The sequence below is a fragment of the Geotrypetes seraphini genome, chromosome 1 (genome assembly GCF_902459505.1).
Source record: "Geotrypetes seraphini chromosome 1, aGeoSer1.1, whole genome shotgun sequence".
Lineage (NCBI taxonomy): Eukaryota > Metazoa > Chordata > Amphibia > Gymnophiona > Dermophiidae > Geotrypetes > Geotrypetes seraphini.
This window is the reverse complement of record NC_047084.1, coordinates 282,938,741-282,958,485: the sequence shown is the minus strand read 5'-3', so window position 1 is coordinate 282,958,485 and position 19,745 is coordinate 282,938,741. Positions and strand designations below refer to the sequence as shown.

Genomic DNA, 19,745 nt, shown 5'->3' with positions numbered 1-19,745 from the left:
AAGAATGAGGTGCCCCCCCCCCATATATACATAAAGGGGAGGGGAGTAAACAAGAACGTGATACCCGCCCCACTGCTAAAGTCAGGGAAAGAGAGATGAGGATATCCTGCAGTGTATCACCGCCAGCCTCCAAATCCTCTTTCGGCCGCATCTGTGTTTCGTTAAAAGCATTTATAATACTATAGTCAAGCTAATGACCCCCCCCCCCCTTTGAAAGTACTCCTAAATTTTTTATTTATTTTTTTTAAACCCCAACACAGAAAGGAAGTCAGTAAATAACTAGAACGGCTTTGACAGAAGCTCTACTGAAATTCCCTTAGTTGACGAACCTCCCCCCTGGAAAACCGCATACACTCACCCGGCGAGCTCGCAGACAACGGGCCGTCCCTCCGCCCAGGCGTGAAAGGTTCCCGAGTTGCTGCTGGGTTTTTTTTCACCTGCTTCTTCGCTAATTGTGCAGATTGAAGAGACAAGAAAAAAAAATAAAGAGGGTTGATTCCGGCTCGATTCTGCAAACAACGAAGGCGGCGTGGAAAAATACCAGCGGGAAGAGAGAAATAAATAAAGGTGCCTGTCAGTCACATGTGACAGTAGAAGAGCTGCGGAGGGCTGGGTTGAACAGTGAAATACATTGGCTGCTGGTGGGACGCTTTTGCTTATTTCATCCCCCCCAAAAAAAAATAATTCTGCACGTAGCACACGATCAGCTCCCTCCTCTTCCTGCTGCCAGTACAGAAAGAGAAGGGGAACACAGACGGGGAGGAGAGATAGGCAAAGGCCAGCAGCGCCCAGGAATTCTCCTCGTCTCCTATTCCTTCCCTCTCTCCTCCCCCCTGTCTGCTGTGCTTTAAATCTTCAGCTCTGCTGCTTCATCCTCGCGTCAGACAGGGACCACGGCTTAGTACACGCGTCTTGTTTCAGGAAGGAGCACCCTGCAACCCAGCTCATAACCCTGATCACGTCGAAAGTGTGCTTTGGAAAATGCAGTTCATAGCTCAAATTTTATTTTGCTTGCAGGCGGTGACAGAATGGTTGTACCTTTAGAGCTGTTCTTATAACTGAAAAATTCTAGAAATGCAGATCTAGAGTCTTTTCTTTATTTCCAAAGCAATTTATGTACAGAGTTAACATTCTTATGAAAAAATGGGGCTGGCTTGCCACATAAAATTTTGCTAGTATTCTCATTCATAAAAACTGATGCATTTAAGAAGATGAGCTCAGGGGCCATCCTAAGGGATGACCCAGAGGTTATTTGGATAGCTTTGATACCCTGTCCCAAATACACTGATGAAGTGATCATAGACCATGAAATGCTGGCCTCCATAGGGGGGCTGTGTTATGTATTAAAAAACAAAACTTTTGGTGGTTTGCAAAAACGTATAAGATAGGCATAAGGGTGTCACAATATTTTATAGGGATATTGAATTTTTTTAAGCCTGTGATGTGTGTGTAGTAGTACCATCGTTGCGGGCACTCCATGATCTCAGGTTTTTCCCTGCTTTGCTATGAGAGTGTTCACAGTGATTATTTAGAGTATTGTGGTGGAGAGATTTAAATTTAATGTTTATGATTTTTTTTTGTACATTTGATACTAGTCATTACCATAGGTCAGGGGTCGGCAACCTGCGGATCTTTTCACATGTGGCTGCGGCTCTTTTATAGATAGGTCCCCCCTTTTCTATAGATAGGCCCCCAAAGTACCTGGTGGTCCAGCTTTGGTCTTCGTGGCAGGAGCGTGGCCCTCTCACTCCTGCCTCCTCACGACTGCCACAACCTCTTGCAGCAGCTCACGGTACTACAGGAAATGCCGTGAGCAGCCACGAAAGGTCAAGGCAGCCATTTTAGAAAGCAGCTGTGAAGAGGCAGGAGTGAGAGGGCCGTGCTCCTGCCACAAAGGCCCCTGATGGACTACCATGTACTTCGGTAGGCCCTGGGGAGGGGCTACCTATACATGGCAAAGGGGGGCGGGAGCATTGTTGGGTTGAGGTGCCATGAGAGAGCCATGATCATGCCTCGAAGACCCCCCCCTCCTGCTGGACCCAGTTCCTAGGTAGGCCCTTGGGAGGGATGGGTAATCGTGGGGTTGAGAGAGATATAAAAGGGTTGGGGCCTGGAGAGGGAAGGGAGCCTTGGCTATTGGGGGGAGGGAGAGATGAGTGGCACAGAGTCTTGTGAGGGGTTGAAGAGGAGAGAAGCTGGACCTTGGGGAGGGAAGAGTGAGAGATTTGGAATATCTCAAAGCCCCCTTCTCTACCCATTGCGGCTCTTTGTAAATTTTGGATCAGGCATTTAGGATAAAATGTCTCTTTGCTTTAAAAAGGTTTCTGACCCCTGCCCTAGGTGGTTGGTGACTCAGCTGCTTGGGAAGGCTAAAGTGGGACACTGATCAGATCAGGATGTGGGGCAGGGTATAATGGAGCAAGTTAAAATTCTTGGGATAGGAGGCTACACTTATGTCAGTGGTAAAAGGACAGTGGAACATTTTTGAACACAGTAAAGAAGGAGTCCTTCACTTTATGGTTCTTGTGCAACTGTACCAGCTGTATCCCACCTAGTACTCCTGTGACATATGGTAGTATGCACACCAAGTATACTCCAAGAATTGATAATATGCCAAAAAATGATAATGCACCAAAATAATACAACATATTGAACAAAGCATTATATGCAATATTTTGAAATATATATATAGGAACCTTTAACACTTGTCTCCTAAACAATCCTAGCATTCCAATCCAGCATCTTCCATTGTGGTATCTAGGGGGGTGTTATGGGTGTTGCAGAGGGAATTTAGGACCTTTATATGGCAGGGTAAATGCTCTAGGATAAGTCAATCTGTGTTATGGGTTGCAAGGGAGGAGGGGGGAAATTGGTTCCCAATCTTACTTGTTATTATAGGGCCGTGCAACTTCATCTTATATTGGACTGGGCCATAGCGGAGTATAAGCCGGGGGTACAAATAGAACAGAGTTATATACCAACTTGTCCTTTGGGTATCTTACTCTGAGCAGGAGGTACATAACCCCTTTCTTAGGCATTTGAGTGCAGATTTGGGAGATGTTGCGCCCTAGTGAGCGGGGCAGAGGGAGCATTTCTACTATGTCACTTATTTGAGGGGAATTGCAGTTTTGGGTTAGAATGCAGAGTGGCATCTTTCTCAAGTGGGCAGAATTGGGGGTACTTACATTTCGGGATGTGCTGGTGGGAGGGAAAATTCCTACTTTTGATACATTAGTGAATAAGGCGCCCAAGCTTAGTGGTGATTTCTTTGCATATATGCAGCTTTACCATTTTATGCAGGCGGATGGATTGTGTGTGTGTGTGTGTGGGGGGGGGGGGGTTTACAGCCACAGGTACATGAACATCTGGAACACTTAGGGGATTTGTTGGGAATGGCACCCCGTCCGCTTTCAGTGCTTTATAAGTACTTGAGAGGGCAAGACCAGATTAATTTTCCTTTAAGACAAAAATGGGAACAAGATTTACAGCCTAGGTTCACGAACAAAGATTGGGCCCAGATTTGTGTTGAGGTGCAGAAAGCATCTCTTTGTATACTGGTGCAAGAGAATGTGTATAACATTTTGACAAGATTGTATCTGACCCTAGAGCGCTTGCATAGTATGTACCCAGGAGTCAGTAATGTGTATTGGAGGCGTGGAAAGGGTCAAGGATCTTTCATACATATTTGGTGGGACTATATTGCTGTTAAGGGGTTTTGGTTTATAGTCACTACTGTTTTAACACAATGGATCAGGGATCAGGTTCAAATAATACCAAAGGCTTGTCTGTTGGGCACACATAATCTGCGCAGTGGTCCCTAGAAGACTAAGGTGGTGCGAATGGGGCTGGCTGCAGCTAAATGTCTCCTAGTGCTATATTGGAAATGGTCTGGGGTACCTACAAAGGAGGAATGGCAGCTTAGGTCCAGATGGAATGTCTAGCTGCACAGCATTATGGTTATTTGAAGAGCAAGGCAAAAATATATCAGCTCATTTAATTTTCAGGCTAGGGGGGTAATGGAGAGCGTGGGAAAGGGGGGGGGAATGGTTTGGCAGGCCATCTGCAGAAACCACAGTGGGCTCGCCTCAAGGAGTTCATTATATGTCTGAGCACTGGGGGGTTGTGGGAGGGGGTTTGGAGCGCTATCTGTGGTGCTTCAAGGGGGGAAGATATTTGTGTTGTGTTATTTTGCTTGGCGTGGCAGTTTAGAGAGGAGATATGATCCAGCAGGGGAGAACACTTCAAAAGAAGCGGTGCCAACGGCTCACCGAGACCAGCAGTAGTATCGGGAGCCCCTCTCCAGCAGGGCACCTGATAACAGTTACACCCCTCCCCCGATCCAGCAGGGGAGAACACTTCAAAAGAAGCGGTGCCAATGGCTCACCGAGACCAGCAGCAGTATCGGGAGCCCCTCTCCAGCAGGGCACCTGATAACAGTTACACCCCTCCCCCCGATCCAGCAGGGGAGAACACTTTAAATATATATTTTTTATTTCTCTTGATACTTATTTTTTATCTCTATTTTTTATTTATTTAACTTATTTATTTTTAATTCTATCTTTAAATTTATTTATTCATTACTTGGTGAAATATTCATTTCTATCTCTATATCTATCTCTGTCTTTATATTTTATCTTTATTTTTCATAAATTGTCTCTTCAGGTACTTTAGTTAGATTGTGAGCCTTTGGGACAGTTAGGGAATTTCCAAGTACCTATCTTATTTATTGTATCTTTTAATGCATTCATTTTTGTAAACCGCTTAGAAACCTCACGGTTATTAGCGGTATATAAGAATTAAATTAAATTAAAATTAAATTAAATTAAAATATGTATCAGTTGAGAGATTCTTGTTTTATCTTTATGTTACTGAGGTACCTACTGTTTATTGTCTCTTCTGCACTTTGTTATATCCTAAAAGTTTAATAAAAATTTAAACATAAAAAAAAGAATAGCCTTACTGAGTCGGACCAATGTTCCATCTAGCCAATACAGGTCACAAGTACGTGACAAAACCCAAATAGTTGCAACATTCCATACTACTGATTCGGGGCAAGCAGTGGGCATGTGAGTATCACTAAACAGAAATGTTGTGGTTAATGGAAATCATAGAATGATTTGTCTAGCAATTTTTAGGGTAGGATGCCACATGACCATGTGGCTTCAGATCTACTGTTCTTTATATTATTCTTCTGCACTAGCTAAACCTGAAGCATAGTGCAGCTGAGAACTGCATACCATTAAACCTTTTATTGAGTTTTCTGCTTTTAAACTTCTGGTACAATCTTTATTATTGAGTCTTTTGGATTATTGTAATATTGTGTATTTAGTAATTCCCAAGAAAGACATGGTTCGACTCATATTGATTCAGAATACAGCGTTTAGAATGATCTACGGTCTTAAAAAATATGATCATGTGGCTCCATTTTATTGTGAATTGCATTGGCTGCCAATGGAGGCTCATGTTTTGTTTAAGTTGGGTTGCTTTTGCTATAAGGTTATGTATGGTACCGCTCCATTTTATATGGTTAATATAAAAATAGTAGAAAATCTCATGCCCTATTCACCTTTCCGCCAGTATAGAGCTGTAAAAGTAAGAAATTTCTGGACCATACTTTAGCATTCCAAGCAGCTTCACACGATAGAGAATTTCGATTGTTATTGCTTGGAGCTTGTTCTTATAAATATTTCAGAACTCGACTGAAAACTTATTTCTTTTCAAAATACTTGATCAAATAATTTCTTTCTGTCATTCTTAAATTGTTTTTAGTTTATAATCTTTTGTGAACTGCATAGAACTCATGGTTACACGGTTAAGAAGTATGATGTTATGTTATTTAACTAGGGAAGCCAGGGTTCAAATCCCACTGCTGTTCCTTGAGTCAATCCAGGCGGAAGCAGGAAGCTGCATCACTGGGGACAGACTGTGGCAGAAGGAAATCAAGGCAAGGAGCTGCAGGCAGCAGTTGAGAATCACTGCCATGACCAGTGGTCCCCTGCAACATAAATGGATTTGTCCACAAGACCCAAGGTGAGGGCGACGTTGGACTGGTACAGTTAGAAAAGAGGAGACATGCCCTGTTTGCCCTCCCCCCTCCCCCAATACTGGCCCTGCCCTGCTGGATTCATGTGCCCCGATTAAAAATTGGTGTTCCTTTTTCATTTCCATTATTATAAGTTATTCATTTTTTTTCTTACTCTTTTGTCATTTTTTTTTTTGCTTACATGAAAAAGTGTTATATAATGCCACTTTCCTCTGAATAAGAATACAAAGCTGAAATTTGCAGACTGCTATTCCACTCACATTCCAGCATTGATATGTTGAACATTAATGTATCTTCATTAAATGTTCAGCGATTTATCAATCCCATAAAGAGAAAAATAAATCTATATCTGAAAAAATTTAATTCTGACATCTGTTTTGTACAAGAAAACCATCTCAGTGAATCTGAAGCTAAGACATTTATTGGAGGATTATTTGATCAATCTTATACATGTCCTACGATCGGAAAGAAGAAAGGAGTAATTACTCTCATTTGTAAATCATTTCCATTTAAACTTTCTTTCCAGGTCTGTGATTCTAAAGGAAGATGGTCGTGATTGAAAGGAAAAATAAATGGTTCTCCTATTACACTTAACCTATACAGTATGCTCCAAATTCTGATGACCCGTTTTTCTTCCAAAAATTGAGTTCTGCTTAATCCACATCACTCATATTTTATACAGTTCTTGGTGGTGACTAACTTCCCTCTTGGCACAATATTAGATCATCTAATAGTTGACCTACTAAACTTCAGGTAAGATCCACCCTACATCTTTAATGCAATTAAATGGATGGTCTGATTGCTGGAGATTACTAAATGAAAGATTATACATTTTTCTTCTGCTACACATCATACTTATTCCAGATTAGATTACGTATTTCCTTGGATCTAAAGATAAGAACATGTGGACATAAGACTTGCTATATTGGGACAGACCAAAGGTCCATCAAGCCCGGTATCCTGTTTCCAACACTGGCCGCCAACTCAATGTGGCCGCCCCCACAAAATATGCATACATAGGAGGATGAAAGAATGAGGTGCCCCCCCCCCATATATACATAAAGGGGAGGGGAGTAAACAAGAACGTGATACCCGCCCCACTGCTAAAGTCAGGGAAAGAGAGAGGAGGATATCCTGCAGTGTATCACCGCCAGCCTCCAAATCCTCTTTCGGACGCATCTGTGTTTCGTTAAAAGCATTTATAATACTATAGTCAAGCTAATGACCCCCCCCCTTGAAAGTACTCCTAAATTTTTTTATTTTTTTTTTAAACCCCAACACAGAAAGGAAGTCAGTAAATAACTAGAACGGCTTTGACAGAAGCTCTACTGAAATTCCCTTAGTTGGCGAACCTCCCCCCCTGGAAAACCCGAGTTTTCCCGAAAGGTGAAAGGTTCCCGAGTTGCTGCTGGGTTTTTTTTCACCTGCTTCTTCGCTAATTGGGCAGATTGAAGAGACACGAAAAAAAAAAAAATAATAAAGAGGGTTGAAAAGCGCCAAAATTCATAAAATAACAGTTTTAGATCATGCAGTTATTACTTGTACTTTAGAATGGTCCACGGAAAAGAAAACCTCTAATTTCTGGAGATTTAATTGTTCTCTACTTCAAGATGAAGATTTCATCCATATATCAGAAAAATCCAAAGATTACTCTGAACGTTCCATAATGAAGATCCTAATCTCTCATATATCACTGTCTAGGAGTCCTATAAAGCTTGGCTCAGAGGGGAAGTAATCAGCTTTGCAGCTCACAAATGTAAATCTTTAAATTCTTCTATTATACAGCTATAAAAAAGATATACATGACATGGAATCTTCTTTATATTCAAAATTTGATACATTTACATATCATAAATTACAAAGCATGAAACGGCACTATAATGCTTCGTTAAGAACATAAGAATTGCCATACTGGGACAGATTGAAGGTCCTTCAAGCCCAGTATTCTGTTTCCAACAGTGGCCTGCCAAAGTTATCTAACATTTCTACAGCAATATTATTCAAACAAAAAGTGCAGTATATTATTCAGAAGCTAATAAATCAGGGAAACTATTAGCTTCCTACTTGAAAGGTTCACCTATTAAGCAATGGAGAGGTTTACACCATCACTCCTCAGATATTAATGGCTTGTAAAAAAATTTACAAATCTATGTATACTTCTGAATGTTCTACTTCAATAACCCCCCTCCCCTTTTACAAAACCATAGCATGGTTTTTAGCGCCAGCCATGGCAGTAACAGCTCCAACACTGATAGAATTCCTATGAGCGTCAGCTGTTACCACTGTGGCAGGCACTAAAAACTGCGCCACAGTTTTGTAAAAGGTTGGGAGTGGGGGTAAATGATATCAGCAACTTCCTGAAAGACTTACAAGTTGAATCGCAACATTTTCAGGATTTAAACCAACCCATTCAACACAGTGAAATTAGAACAGCCGTTAAAGCCCTACGTTCTGTAAAATCTCCAGGATTAGATGGTATACCTGCTGAATTGTATAAATCCTTTTCTTCTTTTATGACATCTAAACTTCTAAATTTTTATCATGCTCTAATAGTGCAACCTGTTTCCTCCGGTAGATTCCTAGAAGCAAATATTGTGGTCATACCCAAACTTGGCAAAGACCCTCAACTTGTTCATAATTATTGTCCCTTCTATCTGTTAAACCTGGATTACAAAATTTACACTAAAATACTATATATGTTTTAGATTAGAAAAAGTTAGTCAGTCTCTTATATTGACACAAGGATCAAGTTGGTTTTCTAAAGAACAGATTTGGTTCTAGCAATAACCCGTTTGCTTTGCCATGTAATTCATTCTGCCTAATCAAATAATTTTCTAGTTTTATTTGTCTCCTTAGATGCCCAAAAGGCTTTTGATCGGGTAGAATGGAAATATATATTTGTTGTACTGGTACATTTTGGATTTCCTATTGAGTTTATTCAGATGCTCAGAATTCTGTACATTTCTCCTTCAGCAAAAATTATGGCTAATGGTAACCTTTCTGAACTATTTTTACTACACCGTAGTTTGACAGGGCTGTGTCTTTTTTAAATTTTTACATTTTTGCTGTTGTGCCTGTATTGTGTATGTGCGCATAACACACACACAACAGTTACCGGCAGTTCTAGAGCTGCCAGAAAATAGTGATTACAAAAGGGAAGCTGTTCTCTTATGTGAATCACAAGGAGAGCTTATTTAAATACTAATGAGCGTCTTGCGATGCATTTGCATAAGGTTCTCAGTGGCTGCTTCGAGGATCGGTAGCAGCCACCGAGAACCCTTTTGAACATCGGGAAGAGGTTTTTCACGCCAGTAAGACTGCTTTAACGAGTCAAACTGGCATGGAAACCCTTTGTGTATCGGGGCTACAAGTGACAGGAAGTGAGTTTCAGAGTATGGGACCATGCACTGAGAAAATGGACTGGCGATTGTGTTCATGTATTACTTTGCAGTAAGTTGGAATGACAAGTCGGTTTTGTTCAGATCTGATTGTTCTAAGAGGGGTATAGGGTGTAAGTTATCGTGAAAAAGGGTTCATTTGTCTGCAGTACTTTGAATACCAATAGAAGAGTTTTGTAGGTGATAATGAGCCAGTGAGATTTTTTTTTTTTTTAGAAGAGGTGTGATATCATATTTCCATGCCCATGTTTGGGTGTGAAAACTTATGCTAACTGAAACCTAGTGTAAATACAGCTTTAGCAGTTAAGTGCCAACATTCAGTGGCTCTAACTGCTTAAGTGTCGCTGAATATCAGTGCATATCTCCTTACAATTGATTTAACTGGCCAGGCTTGCCTGGTTAAATCTCTTTGAATTTTGACCCCCATATATTTAAGTTGCTTGTTTTATAGTATCACCAGTTGTGCATGATTTGCTAGTTCCATGGAGAACTGACTTTTTAAACATGTGACTGGTGCCTAAAGTTTATAACATTATCTCTCTGGTGACTGAATTTAGGCCCCATGACAGCAGGGTTCCAAAAACATTCTTTGGGCTATATTCACTAAGCAAACCGATCGTGTACCGATCATTTTGCGATCACTTAACTATCAAATTTCCCTCTGGCCTGATTCACTTACCTCTCCTGTGATCCACTTGACTGGCCTGTGGCTGAAGCACTATGTCTGAAGGGGGAAATCGCTGGGTAATTGCAAATGAAGAATCAGTCTGCCAGCTCTGGAGGAAGCTGCTGTGTCATAAAAAAGGTATGTCAAACTGAAAATGTCTCACTTTGGGGCTCCGCTAAGGGAGTGAACATAGCAGAATACCTTCGTGAAAAGTAATTGCCCATTACAAATGGCAGCAAACCAGTCACACTAACAGCTTCTTAATCCTGTACTTTGAAATATCCAATATTCAGCAATTAATTGAATGGCAGCTGTGCAATCACTAACAGCAATTAATTCATACAGTAGGAATATGAATGCTGCTGCCATTCACCAGGTTTTCATTTGGTAGTTCGATGTGAGCTGCGTGCTGCTGAGGCATTGTGTTGTAAGAGTTGCTGTGAATGTGTACCAGGAACTAATTTCTAAAGAGACCGTGGTGCACTCACTGCTAGGCTGCTATTCACATGAGATTTGGAACGTTTGGTCAAAAAGTTGAATGCTGCCATTATGTTGTCATATGCATAGTTATACCACATGAGATCTGTGTGTCAGCTTGCTAGCCTGTTGAACTTCTGAATTCTTTAAGGTCTTTATTTTAAACAAGTGGGGAAAGCATGAATTATGGAATTGTTTCCAGCCCCTCGATGTGCATGTGTCTGCGAGGAGAGGGATGGGACAGTTTAAACTGAGTGATATCCAAGCATTCTGTTGGTTTGAAAGAACATTTATTATTATTATTTTAGGTATTTATATACCGCCTATCAAAGTTATCTAAGCGGTTTACAATCAGGTACTCGAGCATTTTCCCTATCTGTCCCGGTGGGCTCACAATAGATGCTTACCAACACCGAACATCAAAAGAGGCGTGGTTATGGATGGGGTTGACGTTCGTCGCCAGTAAGCGTGATTCTAAGTCGAAGATAGGCCTCAAAAATGTAGACCGTAAAACCCTGACCTGCATTTCTGCCACCTATCGTCAACGCAGACTATGATTCTCAAAATGGTGCCGTTTGAGTGACATACGACCAGTGCTATTTTTTGAGGTACCAGTTGATTCCGGCACCGCTTTGAGAATCTGGAGCTCAGTGTTTAGACGCAGAGCCATTTAGGCCAGGGTTTTCTTGGCCTAAATGAATGCTCCTAAGGTAAGCACTTACCAGCACCTAACTCAATTCGTGCCCAAACTCCGCCCCAAATCCACCCTTAACTATGCCTGCTTGCCGGTAGTTGTGTCAGTATACATGCCTACCTCCAACTTTTTTTAAACTGGTTTTTAATTTGGTTTTTAGTAACACTTTCAATTATCAGCACAGATTAAACAAATTAAAAAAAATTAAGTTAGGTGCCTACACTGGCCTAACTGTAGGCAGTGGCATACCTAGGGTATGTGGCACCCGGGGCCCATCATTTTTTGACACCCCCCCATGTAAAAAAATATTTTTTGTAATGACCATGAAATGGAATAAATGGTCAGAATAGAAACAGGCAGTGAAATTTTTTTTTTATTGAACCTCATATATTTCATTACATTACAAGCAGCGCTGTTACAAACATATTCTGAAGGTCAATGCTAAGGTTAACAAAGTTTCCTTCCTTGGACCAGAAGGAGATACTGACAAACCACTGGAAGAGATCCCAAAACAACTACCCAGGAACAACACCCAAAGACCCACTCAGTGTGTGAACCAGTTGAGTGGAGTGGACTAATAGGGGGTGGAAATGGGCCCGAAGTTTGCTCAGCAGAATTTCTCAGACCAGCTCTTCCTCTCAACACATTGACACGCTGCCACCACCACCACCATTTGGAACATCTCACCGGGTAGGCCAGCAATGCTTATAAACTTTATAAAACACATTATTATATTTTCTTATAAAGCACATATTTTAACTGAACTCTCTGACATCCTCAGCCTTGCCATTCACAAAAATAGAAGGAAGAAAAGTTCCCATTTCCTGCTGTCTCATGTCCCCGGCCTATACAATATTTTTCTTCTGCAGACCCTTCAAAAGTCTGACCAAATCCTCGTTTCACTTGCATTATAAAGTACTGAGGATGCCATCTCTCCCCAATCCCAGGTCCTAAAATCTAAGACAATAACCATTATTCCAAACATAACATAACATAAATTATGTCTGAATTGTCATGACATCAGAAGTACATATGGAGTAGTTGCAGGTGATGCTTGGGACAGTTCTGATTGTGTTAATTCGGTTTTATGTGTTTTTTGAATAGAAGGGTTTTTATTTCTTTTTTGAAGGTTTTGTAGTCTGTGGTCAAGGTCAATAGGTTGTAGAGTTGGGGGTCGAGTGTTGCAGCTCGAATGACTAGGAGGTTGTTGAACAGTTTTTTTCTTTTCACGTTTTTGGTTGGAGGGTGTGTGAATGATATGTGAGTTCTCCTATGTCTGGTTGAGGTGGATTGAATTATTTAGCTGAAGAAATTAGTTACCCTCCCCCCATTCCACACACATTAATTATCTTCCATTTTTGTTCCCATTATAAAAAAAACACTGATAAGTTCCCAGAAAAAAAATACATTAAAATAAGAAGTGAAAACAAAGGCCCCTACAGATGAGAACATAACATAAGAATAGCCTAACTGGGTCAGACCAATGGTCCATCATGCCCAGTAGCCCATTCTCATGGTGGCCAATCCAGGTCACTAATACCTGGTCAAAATCCAAAGAATAGCAACATTCCATGCTACCAGGGCAAGCAGACACTTCCCCCTTGTCTTAATAACAGACTATGGACTTTTCCTCCAGGAATTTGTTCAAATCTTTCTTAAAACCAGTTACACTATCTGCTTTTACCATAACTTCTGGCCACTTCATTTTTAAGTTTAGATCTTTCCTTCCAAACAGAGACCTTGCTAGATGTCAAATACAACACAAGGTAACTTCACACGGACTTAGATGTGCAGGAAATGTTTTTTTCTTTCGATCACTACATAGCCAAATGCCACACAAGCAGCGCTGTTACAAACATATTCTGAAGGTCAATGCTAAGGTTAACAAAGTTTCCTTCCTTCAACCACAAGGAGATACTGACAAACTACTGGAAGAGATCCCAAAACAACTACCCAGGCACAACACCCAAAGACCCACTCAGTGTGTGAACCAGTTGAGTGGAGTGGACTAACTGGGGGGTGGAAATGGGCCTGGAGTTTGCTCAACAGAATTTCCCAGACCAGCTCTTCCTCTCAACACATTGACACGCTGCCACCACCACCACCATTTGGAACATCTCACCGGGTAGGCCAGCAATGCTTATAAATTTTATAAAACACATTATTATATTTTCTTATAAAGCACATATTTTAACTGAACTCTGACATCCTCAGCCTTTCCATTCACAAAAATAGAAGGAAGAAAAGTTCCCATTTCCTGCTGTCTCATGTCCCCGGCCTATACAATATTTTTCTTCTGCAGACCCTTCAAAAGTCTGATCAAATCCTCGTTTCACTTGCATTATAAAGTACTGAAGATGCCATCTCTCCCCAATCCCAGGTCCTAAAGTCTACGACAGTATCACAAACTAGTGCTGCCAGATTCAGGAAAAAAATTTTCGATTCAGCCTATTGAATTGGTTTATCGATTCGATTTTAATGTCCAATTGGGTGTTTTTTTTCAAACATCCTGGTGGGTTTATTTTATAGCTTTTTCACCCCCCTTTGGCTTCTCCTAACCACACTGGTGCTGTGGTGTAAATAAAATAAAGAAACAAAAAGAACTTTTCCTCTCTCTGTTAAATCCTAGCTCACGTTTGCGGTCTAACACCAGCTCTGGCAGGATACACATTTCAAATCTGACATATTGTAATCACAAAACAGAAAATAAAATTAGTTTTTCTACCTTTTGTTGTCTGGTTATTTTTCAAATCTTGTTGGTCCAAGGCTCTGGTTGTCTTCTGATACCTTGCTTGCCAGGGTCTCCTTCTTCCTTCTTTCTGCATGCTAACCATCCATCTGCCATCTCTGTCCTCCCCGTTTCCCTTCCCTCCCCTGGATGTCTGGCATCTTTCCTTTTTTTCGTCTCCCTCCACAGATCCACCTTTTCTTAACTACCCTTTCATCCAGCATCTCTCCCTCCTTCCCCACCATCCCAGGGTCCACATCTCTCTCTTTCTTTTCCCAACTACCCTCCTAACTAGTATCTCTATTCCCCCCCTCCACAACATCCCTTGTGTCCAACTTCTCTCCCTTTCTGTTCCTACCCTCCCTAAAACCCATGGTTCATCATCTCTCTCCCTCTTCTATATTTTCATACCCATTATTTCTTCCCACCCAAAGTCCAGCATATGCACGTCTCTTTGAACCCCTCCCTCTTCACTCCGTGTACTTCTGCACCAGGGCCCCCTCCCCTGAAGGCCTGTCCCCCCCTTAAAGGTCTGCATCCCACCCCTGAAGGCCTCTCCCCCCCTTTAAGGCCTGCACCCCCCCGAATGCCTGTCCCCCCTTTGAAGGCCTGCACCCCCCCTCGAAGGCCTGTCCCCCCTCGAAGGCCTGTCCCCCCCCCTTGAAGGCCTGCACCCCCCATTGAAGGCCTGCACCTCCTCTTGAAGGCCTTCACCCTCTCTCGAAGGCCTGCACCCCCCTCAAAGGCCTGTCCCCCCCTTGAAGGCCTGCACCCTCGCTCGAAGGTCTGTCCCCCCCCATTGAAGGCCTGCACCCCCTCTTGAAGGCCTGTCCCCCCTTGAAGGCCTGCACCCCCTCTCGAAGGCCTGCACCCCCTTGAAGGCCTGCACCCCCCTTGAAGGCCTGCACCCCCCTCTTGAAGGCCTGCACCACCTCTCGAAGGCCTGCACCCCCCTCGAAGGCCTGTCCCCCCTTTGAAGGCCTGCACCTCCCCTTGAAGGCCTGCACCCCCCCTCGAAGGTCTGTCCCCCCTCTTGAAGGCCTTTCCCCCCTGAAGGCCTGCACCCCCTCTCGAAGGCCTGTCCCCCCCCCTTGAAGGCCTGCACCCCCCCTTGAAGGCCTGCACCCCCCTCTTGAAGGCCTGCACCCCCTCTCAAAGGCCTGCACCCCCCTCGAAGGCCTGTCCCTCCCTTGAAGGCCTGCACCCCCCCCTCGAAGGCCTGCACCCCCCCTCGAAGGCCTACACCCCCCTTGAAGGCCTGCACCCCCATCTTGAAGGCCTGTCCCCCCCTTGAAGGCCTGCACCCCCTCTCGAAGGACTGTCCCTCCCCTTGAAGGCCTGCACGCCCCCTCGAAGGCCTGTCCCCCCCTCGAAGGCCTGTCCCCCCTTGAAGGCCTGCACTGCCTCTCGAAGGCCTGCACCCCCCCTCGAAGGCCTGCATCCCCCCCCTTGAAGGCCTGCACCCCCCCCTCGAGAGCCTGTCCCCCCCTTGAAGGCCTGCACCCTCCCCCGAAGGCCTGCCTGTCCCCCCCCTTGAAGGCCTGTCCCCCTGAAGGCCTGTCTCCTTTCCCCCCACCAAGGCCGGCCTGCCTGCCCGCCCACCTACCCCACCCTGAAGGCCTGCACCCCTCCCCTCCGCAGGACCACTCGCCCTCCCACCACCTCGAAGGACCGCTCATCCGCCCAGCTTGCCTGCACCATTTACCTGAAGCAGCCTGCAGCAAGATCGCGATCCCAGCGATCTTTGTGCTGCTTTGGCTCTGTTTCCTCTGCCGCGGTCCCGCCCCTCCTCTGACGTCAGAGGAGGGCGGGACCGTGGCGAAGGAAACAGCCGAAGCAGTGCAAAGATTGCTGGGATCGCGATCTTGCTGCAGGCTGCTTCAGGTAAATGGTGCGGGGAGGAATCCAGATGCGAGACGTCGGGGCTGAACCGGACGCAGGGGGGAGGGAGGGGAACCGGACCGGGAGCACCACCTCAGGGCTTGGCACCCGGGGCGCACCGCCCCCCACGCCCCCCTCCCTTGGTACGCTACTGACTGTAGGTGTCTTTTATACAATCAGGGCCTTACATTCTGCACATATCTTGTGAAGTTCAGTGTGGCTATCAAAAAGTAAAAACCGGAAATGTCCAGAAACTTAACCCCCTCTTCTATTAAACTGCGCTAGCCGTTTATAGTGCAGAGAGCCACGCTGAATGGTCTGCACGGCTCCCAGGGAGCTGCGCGGGCCATTCAGCGCGGCTCACTACGCTATAAACTGCTAACACAGTTTAATAGAAGAGGCCCTAAGTGTATAAACAAATCATATCTTGCTATTCTTTAAGCAAAACAAATTTTTGGAATAAAAATGTTTTAAAAAGTTTGTAAAATAATTTGTAATGTGCTAGCTTTCTCATTGAAATGGGAAGTAAATTCCACCATTTACAGTCTAATAGGAGAACAATAACTTAAACATAGAATTATAAATTATTTTCTTAGGGTTTGGGAAATCTAATCTTCTATTTGTGCGTCGCTCATACCACAGGTTCAAGGTGACTGTAAAGAAAGGTAAGAGAGGAGAGAAAGGAGGTAGATAGGTAAGAGGGAGAGGAAAGGAATGGGAGAGAAGAGAGGATAAAGGAGATTAAGTATGAAACAGATGGATTTTCAGTTTTCTTCGGAAGATGATGTGGTAAGGTTCAATTCTGGTCTTTTCTTTAAGGCCATTCCAAGTTTTGACTCCTAGGAAGGTAAGCATAGAGTGGAGTATGAGGGCGTCATAAAGGCAGAGTGCCATGCTGAGAGCAGTGCTGGTTTTGGTCTTCAGCGAATGATTTTTTATCACTACAAATTTGTATTTAAGGAGGCATGCCCCTGACGAAACCAAGAGTGAAATGGTTGGGCAGCCATCGGGCATAAAGATGTGCCTTTCCTTTACAGCACTTTATGCACTTTATAATTTATATAGAGCCTGTTTAAAATCTATATTTTAAAAAAATCTTTTTTGCACACGTCACTTTGCCAAGACCAATGATGAAAACGCCACCCCAGTAAGGGCACGAAGACAGCTAAAAGTAGTGCCTTGGGTGTTTGAGGTCTGGCATAAAAATGCACTTGATATGAGTTTTGTCCTCAACTACTTTGTATTACATATTTTAAAGTCATCTGCCTTGACCTCTGTGAAAAAAAAATGAATATAAATGATAATTAAGATATTGTGTTTATAGGAAAAATGGATGGAAGAAATTGCATCACAATTAGTACTATTATTATGGGGTAGAGTCAGGGCTGGAGCTTGGGTGGGTCTGGGGTAGAGCCTAGGCAGAACTGGGGCAGAGCTTGGGTGGAGAAACACTGGTTTATAGAATTGCGCCTAGCAGTGCCTAACTTGACATAGGTATTGGTAGGCACCGGCAAGCACCAGTATATTAGGCCAGGCTTTTCCTGGTCTATTTTACCAGTGCCTAAGTCATACCATACCTATTCTCAGTTCCTAACCACACCTACCTTTCAGGTACACACGCAAAATATTTGTCCAATAAAAAAAAAAAAGAAAAAAGTCCCCCACCACCAATGACGACCCTCCCCAACAAATGCAGGCCCCTGAGTCACTATCCCTCCCAACCCAAAACAATTGTCAGGAGGGATGCCCAATCCCTCTTGCCACATAGCCCCCTTGCGCCACAGCCCCCAACCCCCCCAAAATGGCAGGAGGGAAGCGCACAGCCTTAATAGCAGAGACAGGGAAAGTTGCCTCCTGTAACTATTGTTAGAGCTTCTGTGCCATACCATGTGCCCCCTGTGCCGGCACCCCGGAACCATTGCTACCCACCAAACAAAAAAAAATGGTAGAAGGGATGCCCACTCCCTCCTCCAACCGGATGTTCCCGCCCCCCCCTGAACCAAGAAAAAAATGGCAGGAGGGATGCCCACTCCCTCCTGCCACTGGACGTTCCCACTCCCCCCGAGAACCAAGAAAAAATGGCAGGAGGGATGCGCACTCTCACCAGATGCCCCCTCCCCCTCCAGGCCCCCATGCCCCCATACCTGGAAGTTGGGAGCAGGAGGTACTGAAAACACCTCCTGCTCCTCCCGTGACAACTCTGGGCCTTAGGCACCTCTCTGATGCTTCATGTGAGGCACAGGGAGGAGCCTAAGACCCTGATTGGCTCAGATGCCTTGGGCTCCTTCCTTGGGAGGGCCTGAGGCATTTGAGCCAATCAGGGACTTTCTTAGGAAGGAGCCTAAGGAAGTCCCTGATTGGCCAAAATAAACAGCCAATCAGGGACTTTTTTAGGCTCCTTCCTAAGGAAGTCCCTGATTGGCTCAGATGCCTCAAGCCCCACCCACAGGAGGGACCTAAGGTATCTGAGCCAATCGGAGCCTTATGCCCTTCCCCGTGCATCACTTGATGCATGTGTCGTCGAGGAAGGAGCCTAAGCATGTCCCTAATTGGCTCCTTCCTCGATGTCACTGGGCCTTAGGCCCTGTTTGGCTCAGATGCCTCAGGTCCCTCCCATGGGCAGGGCCTGGGGCATCTGAGCCAATAAGGGACTTCCTTAGGAATATTACCATATTCCCGCTTTGTTTGTTAGTTTAGATACCTCTAAGGCCTTAGATCAGGGGTGCCCACACTTTTTGGGCTTGCGAGCTACTTTTAAAATGACCAAGTCAAAATGATCTACCAACAATAAAATTTAAAAAAAACACAACGCATACTGTATGCATAGAAAATGTTAATTATCATTCCTATTCCAGGGTTTTTCAAAGAGGTCAAAGCAGATGACTCTATGCACTATCACCTCAGTAACAACCATACAAAAATAGACAAATATACCCCCCTCCCTTTTTACTAAACCACGATAGCAGTTTTTAGAGCGCAGGGAGCTGCGCTGAATGCCCAGCGCTGCTCTCGACGCTCATAGGCTCCCTGCGATAAAAAACTCTATTGCGGTTTAGTAAAAGGGGACCTTAGTGTAAAATATAGACAGCAGATATAAATTCAGACACATTTTGATCACTAAATTTAAAATAAAATCATTTTTCCTACCTTGTCTGGTGATTTCATAAGTCTCTGGTTGCACTTTCTTCTTCTGACTGTGCATCCAATCTTTCTTCCCTTCTTTCAGCCTGTATGCTTCCTCTCCTCCAGACCTCATTCCCTCCCCCAACTTTTCCTTCCTCTCTCCCTGCCCTTTCTTTCTCTCTGCCTCCCTTTCTTTTTTTTCTGTTTCTCTTCTTTCCTTCTGTCTCCCTGCCTGCCCTTTTTCTTTCTTTCTCCCTGCCCTCCCCCAAGCCACTGCCATCGGGGACCAGGACCCAAACCGCCACCAATAACAGGCCCCAAACCGCCACCAATAACAGGCCCGAAAGCTCCCCCTGCTTCGGCCGACCAGCATTCCTCTCCCCGACGTCAATTCTGCCGTCAGGGAGAGGAAGGCTGATTGGCCCAAGATCGCGATCGACCTATTGGGGGAAATGCTGCCGGGTCCTGCCTTCGCGGAAACAGAAAGTAGGCAGGACCCGGCAGGAAGAAGAACAAATGCTTCACTAACCTGTCTCCTGCATTAGCCCGTAGCGAACGCTTGCTTCAGGGCTTTCAACATGTGCGTGCCGACTTCCCTTCTCCCCCCCCCCCCGGACATAACTTCCGGTTTCGGAGGGAAGAGAAGGGAAGCCGGCACGCACACGTTAGAGCCACGGAGCATAAGTTCGCTATGGGCTGAAATCTCCAAGCTGGTTTTTTTTTGTTTTTTTTTA

At 44.3% G+C, this 19,745-nt stretch overlaps 1 protein-coding gene across 2 annotated transcripts in view; it reads right to left on the bottom strand.

Moving 5' to 3' along the window:
- The window catches only part of RNF24 (ring finger protein 24), a 116,439-nt gene extending 106,198 nt beyond the window's left edge, over nt 1-10,241 (bottom strand). The window contains exon 1 of one of the 2 annotated variants that reach the window (XM_033952855.1): nt 10,121-10,241. The gene's annotated coding sequence lies outside the window, so the exon portion shown is untranslated. Of the gene's footprint in view, nt 1-358; nt 866-10,120 lie in introns of those variants that run through there. The other variant, XM_033952828.1, reaches the window with a different exon arrangement.
- Nucleotides 10,242-19,745: the final 9,504 nt, after the last annotated feature.